The sequence below is a fragment of the Thermobia domestica genome, chromosome 1 (assembly GCF_964235325.1).
Source record: "Thermobia domestica chromosome 1, izTheDome1.hap1.1, whole genome shotgun sequence".
Taxonomy (NCBI): Eukaryota; Metazoa; Arthropoda; class Insecta; order Zygentoma; family Lepismatidae; genus Thermobia; species Thermobia domestica.
Window position 1 is genome coordinate 235,467,247 of NC_137454.1, and position 10,390 is coordinate 235,477,636.

Below are 10,390 nucleotides of genomic sequence, written 5' to 3' on the forward strand. Positions count from 1 at the left end.
TATTTTTAATTGTTGACAAAAAAATCGCGTGAAAACTTTTTCCCCATGTTAAGTCTATGGAAGCGTTTTTCGGTGATTATTCCTCGATGGTACATCGGATTTTTGATTTTTACCTATGTTGTCACTCAGCACGACATACTCTATCAGCCTGCTAAGTTTGGTTGAGATCGGCCAAACGGTCTAGGAGGAGTTCGCGGACAACCAAACGGCTAACCCGAATATAAGAGCTTCGCTTCGCTCAGCTCAACTAGGAATGCAATGGATGTACCCGATTGCAATGAAATGAGCTGAGCGAGCTTAAACTACGTAATCATTCCTGGCCAGTATGCAATAATAAATGCCATTTTTAATTGTTGACAAAAAATCGCGTGAAAACTTTTTCCCCATGTTAAGTCTATGCAAGCGTTTTTCGGTGATTATTCCTCGATGGTACATCGGATTTTTGATTTCGACCTATGTTTTCACTCAGCACGACATACTCTATCAGCGTGCTAAGTTTTCTTGAGATCGGCGAAACGGTCTAGGAGGAAGCGTTTTTCGGTGATTATTCCTCGATGGTACATCGGATTTTTGATTTCGACCTATGTTGTCACTCAGCACGACATACTCTATCAGCGTGCTAAGTTTGGTTGAGATCGGCCAAACGGTCTAGGAGTTCGCGGACAACCAAACGGCTAACCCGAGTGTAAGAGCTTCGCTTCGCTCAGCTCAATAAACTACATGAATTGACATTAAAAAGCGGGTACTTCCGGTTGACGTGAAAAGTCGAAATTTGCCTTGATTGTAGCTTTTAGGGACTAACCCACAGAAAAATTGCCAAAAGTGAATATTTTTAATTTTTAGGGCATGAAGAAATTCCCCATGTTATTTAAATGGGCCTGTTTTTGGACCTATAATCTCATGTTTTCGGTACTTGGAATTGGAATAAAAACTTGAAATTCGGTATGCTTGTACGTTTTCGTTAGCGTTACCTAAATAATGACTAAAAGTAAAAATTTGCAACTTTAGAGTGCTTTTATGAGAAACTGAAAAATCTCCTCCATATTATTTATATAATACACCTTTTACACCCTAAAATTATTGGGCACTTCCTGTAGGGGTAGAATGGTTAAATTTGATATGCTTGTAGATTTTCGGGACTAACCGACAGGAAAATTGCCGAAAGTGAATATTTTTAAGTTTTAGGAAGTCTAAAGGGGGGATGAAGAAATTCCCCATGTTATTTAATTTTTTTTTTTTTTTTTTTTGGACATAATCTTATATTTTAGGTACTTGGAATTGGAATATAACGAAATTCGGTACGCTTATACGTTTTCGTTAGCGTCGATTAAGTAGATCGCTAAAAATAAAAATTTCTAACTGTACAGTTGTTGTATGGGGAAATGAAAAATCTTTCCCATGTTATTTATATGTGATCCCAAAATGTTTAGACATTTGCGGCAGGATTAGAATGACGAAATTTCGCATGATTGTAGCCTTTCGGAATAACTTCTTTCAGCAGTTACAGTTAGACATAAAGTACGAATTAGCAATTAATAAATTGTAAGCATTTACATGTACGGTGCCTAATCGGATCAGTCACAAGACATTGCGCTTTATACGGCCAAATTGGTAACTAACCTTCAAGTTAGAAATTATCGAAGAAAATAAATGTTGAATGTAAATATACAACTCACCATTAATAATGATATCATAGAAGTGAATCTCTATTGATAGAAAATTATTTTGCCACTCAAAAACTGGGGGGGAAACTGGGGATAACTAGCCCATCCCCTCACTGGCCACTGCCAGGAATGTAGTAGGGCGCCTAATATGTTTATAGTCCAATGTTTACACACCTTAATTTTACGAAAGAACGAGCGTATATGGGGATGGGTAGGCCTCCTACACTATGTATGTCTATCAAAAATTCGAGCAATACGTAACTACTAATATCCCATTAACTAGAGACATCTTGCAGAATATTTTGAAACTGTACTGTACAGAAATATTTTGCGAAAGTAGTTCTTCAAATTCGCACCAGAGTGAGTACAGTCTTACTTCACCGATATTAGCGTCATCTGACGACAAAGCAATGAACGTTTTGAAAGTTACGTATTCTAAGTGAACGGCGTTGAAGATTAAAAACACGCTTTGGATGAAAATCTAGGAACGCTATGTTAGTTTTACAATAGCACAGCCTATCAGTGATGATATGCAATACTACTAGTACTAGAATTTTAAGTTCAAGATGATAAAAGATAAGAAAATCTAATGAGTCGATATTTTCAAAACATTTCATTGTTAAGTATTTACAAGTGGTTAATATTTATTGTGCAGACGCCTTGTCTTACGCTACTGATATTGAGTTGTGCCATGTAAACAACAACAAAAAATCAAGCTAGAGTGTTCCGTATGCCTAAAAAAACTTTCTTCTCTACTCCATATTTTGAAACCTCAGTCAGAATAGCTGGCATAGGATTCGAACCAGTGATTTTGTTTCAAGCTATAATCTTACATATAGGCCTATATGGACTAAATATTAGCTGAAATGTCCATTTTTCGCACGGGGAGAATAGATTTATACTTGAACTCCTTAAAATATACACATTTAGAGTGTCACTTACATGGCATCGGGTGTGCCATTACTCATCTCAGCAACCGTGATACGAATAAGTATGGATTGTACACTAATATTGATTATTTTCGATTATTTTTATATGTCAATCTGTTTTTGCTCCCATCCCACTTCATACCGGTGTTAGGTGAATTTGGAGGTAATATCCAGAGTGTCACTACTCATCTCAGCAAAACGCAAAAAGTACGGATTGGATGTTACTATGGGTCAGTGATGATTTCTCAAGATTTTTCCCAAGGGGATTTCAATATACGAGGTGATGGTGAAAAGTATTAAAAATACTGGTAGTTCACATTGAACACAATCTTGTATATGACCAGTGTTTCTTTCAGTAACAATATTCCGGAGAGGCATACTAGAGCTCCGGGGGGGCAGTGCCCCCCAAAAACAGGTCTGAAAGAAACACTGTATATGACTACGGTGGGGAATTTCACAGCTCTGTAGGGATATTATTTCCAGGGCACCCCTGAAATCCTTACTGATATTGGTCGTTTTCGACTAATTTTATATGTCACCCTTTCCTTGCACACGTCTACTACCATAGCAACGGGGAATTAATTTTGACTTAAACGGCATTGGATATGTCAGTATTCATCTCAGCGACTCCAAAAACTTTCGACTGGACAGTAATATCAATCGTTTTCGATTATTTTCACATTTCAGCCACTAAACCCTTCTCCTTCTTGATGAAAATATGCTAAAAGATTAAACTAAGCCAGGGTCCACTCGCATACCAAAATTAATCAAAATCAGTTCAGCGGTCTAGGAAGAGTTAATGAACAAACATCGTTACATTAAATGGGTTGTGAGAATATAACCATTTAAAGAAAGACAGGAGACCTAGCTGTTTGTTATAGACGTAGTAAACCAAGACAGTAAACAAGATCCTTGAAATAAATAATGCTATATTAAATTGCATGTTTTGAATTTAGTGGTAATATTTTGAAATTCTAATAATGGAGTGGAAATGGTCTCTTCTGACCTGAATTACGCGAAAAGAATTAAATAATTTTTTTCTTAGAAAAGGTGAAGAAGTATTTTTTTTTTATTCGAACTTGTAACATGCGAAGAAAAGTAGACTTGTGTTTCAAACATTTTCTCCTAAGAATGTCCTGAAAATGAGTTGAGTTGAGTAGATTTCGAGTTCAACGTCCCTTTCAGTAGCGAGGCTGTAGTACCTACTGATTGACGTGGAATCCGAACCACATGCTCTCCCACGCCAAAGGCGCGTACGCTAATCTCTTAGCCAAGAACAAGCTCTGTCCTGAAAATAAGTTAAAAAGCTAACAAGCTTCATCATTGGACACCCTTACTAAAAGAAGTAAAAAAAAAAAAAAAATAATAGTTACGACCAAAGGTACCTGAACTCATGAGGAACTCACGCTAACTCACACTAACTCAACCTCATCCTGACGAAGTGAACATGAAATTGAGTGAGCACGAGTTGCAAATCATAATGTAAGCGTGAAGTCAAAATCGTGTTAGGCGTGTAAAATGCACTTAAAAGTATGATATTGAATGGATGTTGTGAGCGTGATGTGAGAGTATGATTGAGTGAAGTTAGTCTAAAGTGGGTACATTTAGTCACGATCACTGTATTTTGACAGGCATCCTGTCCTTTACTTATGTTTATAAAGGGTCTTGCACAGATGTAATGAGAAACGAGAAGGAGCTTCACGCCCATATTAAAACTGTGCGCTATGTAAATAAAGCAGGTTCTGCTAGTCTATATAGTGCAGTCAATGAAAAATGAAATGAAATCTTGGAGTTTTAAGTCCCACGTTTATGCCGGCTAGGCTAAAGGAGACGGTGAAGATGAGTAATGAATGAAATGGTGGAATGAAGAAAACGGAAGAATCCCAAGGAAACCCACGCACACGGTGTTTGTCCACCTCAAAGTTCACTTGGCGGGAGCAAATTTTAATGAAGAAAGGAACAAATTAGTAACAAGCTGAAAATTAGTACAGATGTTGGGAATGAAGTTCTAAACAACATACTAAAAGTCCCCTGAAATCCCATGTGACCTTCGCTTTCATAATGGAAAATGACCGCTGAAAGTGTCAAATGAGCAATACCCAGATGAAAATTGCAATATCTTCGCTATGGTTGAACACTAATGGGCAATAGCTTTAAAGTACCCCCAAAGATAGAAATCCATCGGAGTTAGGTTGGGGGACTTTGCTGGCCACTCAACTGGTCCATGCCGACAGATGCATTTCGCCAGCCCCCCACCTTGGAGTTTCGAAACAAAACCTACGCCAATCGTTTGTGCCAGAATGTACCGCAAAAATTTTTGTTTGTACCACTCCGATACAAAGTTATGAGTTTTAAAGTGAGGGCTGGGGAAACGGCAGCCCCCACCTTAGAATTTCCAAACAAAACCTATTAAATCCTTTGTGCTACATTTGTGTCGGAATGTACCGGAAAAATTTTCGTTTGTACCACTTTCGGTACGGTTATAGGAGTTTTCAAGTGAGGGCTGGGAAAACGGCAGCCCCCCACCTTAGAATTTCGAAACAAAACCTATTCCAATCGTTTGTCCTACATTTGTGCCGGAATGTACTGCAAACATTTTCGTTTGTACCACTTCCGGTACGAAGTTATAGGAACTGCGGAACGGCAGCCTCCAACCTTGGAATTTCGAAACAAAACCTATGCGAATCGTTTGTGTTACGTTTGTGCCGGAATGTACCACAAAAATTTTCGTTTGTACCACTTCCGGTACAAAGTTATAAATGTTTTAAAGTAGGGAGCTGTCGTTTCCACAGCCTCGCCACCGTTGAATTTCGAAATAAAACATATGGTAATCGTTTGTACTACTTTTGTACCGGAATGTACCATAAAAATTTTCGTTTCTACCGCTTCCGGTACAAAAATATAAGAGTTTTCAAGTGGGGGCTAAGGAAACGACAGCCCCACGTCTCAATTTCCAAATGAAAGGTATCTGAATCGTCTGTACCGGGATGTACCGCAAAAAGTTCGTTTGTACCGCTTCCGTTAAAAACGCATAGAAGTTTTAAAGTGTACAGCTGTGGAGGCTGCAGCCTCTTAGTTTAAAACTTTTATATCTTTGTACCAGAAGTGGTACAAACGAAAATTTTTCCTGTGCATTCCGCTACAAACGTGGAAAAATGATTGACATACGTTTTATTTCGAAATTCAATGGTGGGAGCCTGTGGAAACGGCAGCCCCATAGATTAAAACTCCGTTATCTTTGTACCGGAAGAGATACAAACGAATTTTTTGCTGTACGTTCCGGTACAAACATGGTAAAAATGATTGACATAAGTTTTGTTTGGGAACTCAACGGTAGGGAGGCTGTGGAAACGGCAGCTTCCTAGTTTAAAACTTTTATATCTTTGTACCAGAAGTGGTACAGTACAAACGAAGATTTTTACGGTACATTACAGAACAAACGTAGTACAAACGATTGTCATGGGTTTTGTTTCAAAATTCCAAGATGGCGGGCTGTGGAAACGGCAGCTCCCTAGTTAAAACTTCTATTTCTTTTCAACGGAAGTGGTACAAGCAAAAGTTTCGCAGTACATTCCGTTACAAACGTAGCATAAACGATTGGGAAAATCTAAATTTTGGAAATTCAAAGGGGGAGTTTCCGTTTCTACAGCCCAGACTTTTAAACACTTATATTTTTGTACCGGAACTGATACAAACGAATTTTTTTGTGGTACATTCCGGTACAAACGTACCACAAACGATTGACATAGTCTTATCTCGAAATTCCAAGGTGGGGGGATCTGGAAACGGCAGCCCCCTAGTTAAAATTGTCATACTTTTGTACTGGAAGTGATACAAACAAAAATGTTTGCTATACATTCCGGTACAAACGTTGTACAAACGATTGGCATAGGTTTTGTTTCGAAATTCCGAGGTGGGCATAGGTTTTGTTCCGAAAATCCGGGATGTACCGCAAAAAGTTTTCGTTTGTACCGCTTCCGTTAAAAAGGTATAGAAGTTCTAAAGTGTGAAGCTGTTAATACTGCAGTCCCCTAGTTTGAAACGCTCGTATCTTTGTACCGAAAGTGGTACAAACGAAAAGTTTTCCGGTAATTTCCAGTTCAAAAGTATTACAAGCGGTTGGCATAGGTTTCATTTTGAAATTCGTAGGTGCGGGGCTGCCGTTTCCACAACCCCTCTTGAAAACTCATATAACTTTGTACCGTTAGTGGTACAAACGAAAATTTTTGCTGTACACTCTGGCACAAACGTAGCACAAACGATTTGAATAGGTTTCTTTTCGATATTCCAAGGTGGGGATGCTGCCGTTTCTACAGCCCTCCATTTTTAAACTCTTTTATCCTTGTACCGAAGGTGGTGCAATCGAAAACTTTTGCGGTACGTTCCGGCACAAACGATTGGCATAGTTTTTTTAAAAAAAGATATTCCAAGGTGGGAATGCTAACGTTTCCACAGACCTCCATTTTTAAACTCTTTTATCCTTGTACCGAAGGTTTTTGCGGTACATTCCGGCACAAATGTAGCACAAGCGATTGGCATAGGTTTTGTCTCGAAATTCCAAGGTGGAGAGATGCCGTTTCCCCAGCCCACACACTAAAACTCTTATAACTTTGTACCGGAAGTGATACAAACGAACATTTTTGCAGTACATTCCGGCACACACATAGCACAAATGATTAGCATAGGTTTTCTTTCGAAATTTCAAGGTTGGGGACAACCGATTTCCCAGCCTAACACTTTAAAACTCTTATAAGGTTGTACCGGAAGTGGTACAAACGAAACTTTTTGCGGTACATTCCGGCTTAAACGTAGCACAAACGATTGGCATAGGTTTTGTTTCGAAATTCCAAGGTTGAATTCTACCGTTTCCGCTGCCCCCACTTTAAAACTCTTATAACTTTGTACCGGAAGTGATACAAACGACAATTTTTGCGGTACATTCCGGCACAAACGTAGCACAAACGATTGGCATAGGTTTTGTTTCGAAATTTCAAGATTGGAGGCTGCCGTTTCCCCAGCCCCCACTTTAAAACTCCTATAACTTCGTACCGAAAGTGGTACAAACGAAAATTTTTGCGGTACACTCCGGCACAAATGTAGCACAAACGATTGTAATAGGTTCTGTTTCGAAATTCGTAGTTGCGGGCTTGCCGTTTCCCCAGCCTCCCCACTTTAAAACTCTTATAACTTTCTACCGGAAGTGGCACAAACGAAAATTTTTTCTGTACATTCTGGTACAAACAATTAGCATAGGTTTTGTTTCGAAATTCCAAGGTGGGGGGGGCTGCCGTTTCCCCAGCCCTCCACTTTAAAACTCCTATAACTTCGTACCGAAAGTGGTACAAACGAAAATTTTTGCGGTACATTCCGGCACAAATGTAGCTCAAACGATTGTAATAGGTTCTGTTTCGAAATTCGTAGTTGCGGGCTTGCCGTTTCCCCAGCCTAACACTTTAAAACTCTTATAACTTTGTACCGGAAGTGGTACAAACGAAAATTTTTTCTGTACATTCTGGTACAAACGATTAGCATAGGTTTTGTTTCGAAATTCCAAGGTTGGAGGCTGCCGTTTCCCCAGCCTAACACTTTAAAACTCTTATAACTTTGTACTGGAAGTGGCACAAACGAAAATTTTTGATGTACATTTTGGCACAAACGATTAGCATAGGTATTGTTTCGAAATTCCAAGGTTGAAGGCTGCCGTTTTCCCAGTCCCCCACTTTAAAACTCCTATAACTTCGTACCGAAAGTGGTACAAACGAAAATTTTTGCGGTACATTCCGGCACAAATGTAGCACAAACGATTGTAATAGGTTCTGTTTCGAAATTCCAAGGTTTTAGGCTGCCGTTTTCCCGCCCCCCCACTTTAAAACTCTCATAACTTTTTATCGGAAGTGGTACAAACGAAAATTTTTGCGGTACACTCCGGCACAAATGTAGCACAAACGATTGTAATAGGTTCTGTTTCGAAATTCGTAGTTGCGGGCTTGCCGTTTCCCCAGCCTCCCCACTTTAAAACTCTTATAACTTTCTACCGGAAGTGGCACAAACGAAAATTTTTTCTGTACATTCTGGTACAAACAATTAGCATAGGTTTTGTTTCGAAATTCCAAGGTGGGGGGGGCTGCCGTTTCCCCAGCCCTCCACTTTAAAACTCCTATAACTTCGTACCGAAAGTGGTACAAACGAAAATTTTTGCGGTACATTCCGGCACAAATGTAGCTCAAACGATTGTAATAGGTTCTGTTTCGAAATTCGTAGTTGCGGGCTTGCCGTTTCCCCAGCCTAACACTTTAAAACTCTTATAACTTTGTACCGGAAGTGGTACAAACGAAAATTTTTTCTGTACATTCTGGTACAAACGATTAGCATAGGTTTTGTTTCGAAATTCCAAGGTTGGAGGCTGCCGTTTCCCCAGCCTAACACTTTAAAACTCTTATAACTTTGTACTGGAAGTGGCACAAACGAAAATTTTTGATGTACATTTTGGCACAAACGATTAGCATAGGTATTGTTTCGAAATTCCAAGGTTGAAGGCTGCCGTTTTCCCAGTCCCCCACTTTAAAACTCCTATAACTTCGTACCGAAAGTGGTACAAACGAAAATTTTTGCGGTACATTCCGGCACAAATGTAGCACAAACGATTGTAATAGGTTCTGTTTCGAAATTCCAAGGTTTTAGGCTGCCGTTTTCCCGCCCCCCCACTTTAAAACTCTCATAACTTTTTATCGGAAGTGGTACAAACGAAAATTTTTGTGGTACATTCCGGCACAAACGTAGCACAACGATTGGCGTAGGTTTTGTTTCGAAACTCCAAGATGGGGGGCTGGCGAAATGCACCTCGTGCCGACCTATCCAGCAACCGGGAAAGTATTTATTGAGTCATCGATTACATTATGACCATAATGAGGCGGTGCCCCATCTTGTTGCCAATATGTTGAGTGTCCCCCTTCCTCGTTCAACAAAAGTAGCATAACAGTGTTTTCTAGCATTTCTCCATATTACACAGCATCCGAGTTCCCATCAATGAAAACAGGTCCAATAAGTTTTTCGCCCCATATTCCACACCACATCATTACCTTACCTGCACCTTGCATAATTGATGCATCTATCCGATCAAATTTGTATTAGCCCAGTACCGGACATTGTGGTTGTTAACCTACCTGTTACATAGAAATTTGCCTCATCACTATAAAAAATGTTATGAGGAAAGACTGGGTCACGAGCTATCTGGACCAAAGCCTATTCTCAAAACTCCATTGGTCTATCATAATCATAGTCTTATAGTTTTTGTTTCAACTGTAATTTTTAAGGGTGCCACTTTTCCTTTTTTAATATTCCTTGAACACTTTTGATACTAACATTATGTTCAGTTTATAGACTTCGCACACTCTTCGTAGAACTTTTCATCAATACACTCAACACAGCTGCTGATGCGCCTGGATCAGTTACACGTCCTGATCGAGGTAAATCATCAATATTTCCTGTGGCTCTGAATTTGCGGATTTGTTGTCGTACATTATATGTGTTACCGGCTCGCAATTAAGATGTCGCTCTGGTATTGGTGAACTGCGTCGTCCAGCCAAAAGGATAATTCCGATTCTTTCCTCTCGAGTTAGCGTTCTGTCCTACCTACAAGAAAACTGTAAAGAGACAGTCGGTTCCCGTCTGTTCAATGCTCCATACATAACAAAATTAAGTTTAGATGATAGGCCTAATATAAACTATTCTAAATCCATTAACAAGTTCAAAGCCGTTGCAGCTTTTGATAAAAACCTTTACCGTAGGATTTTCCGA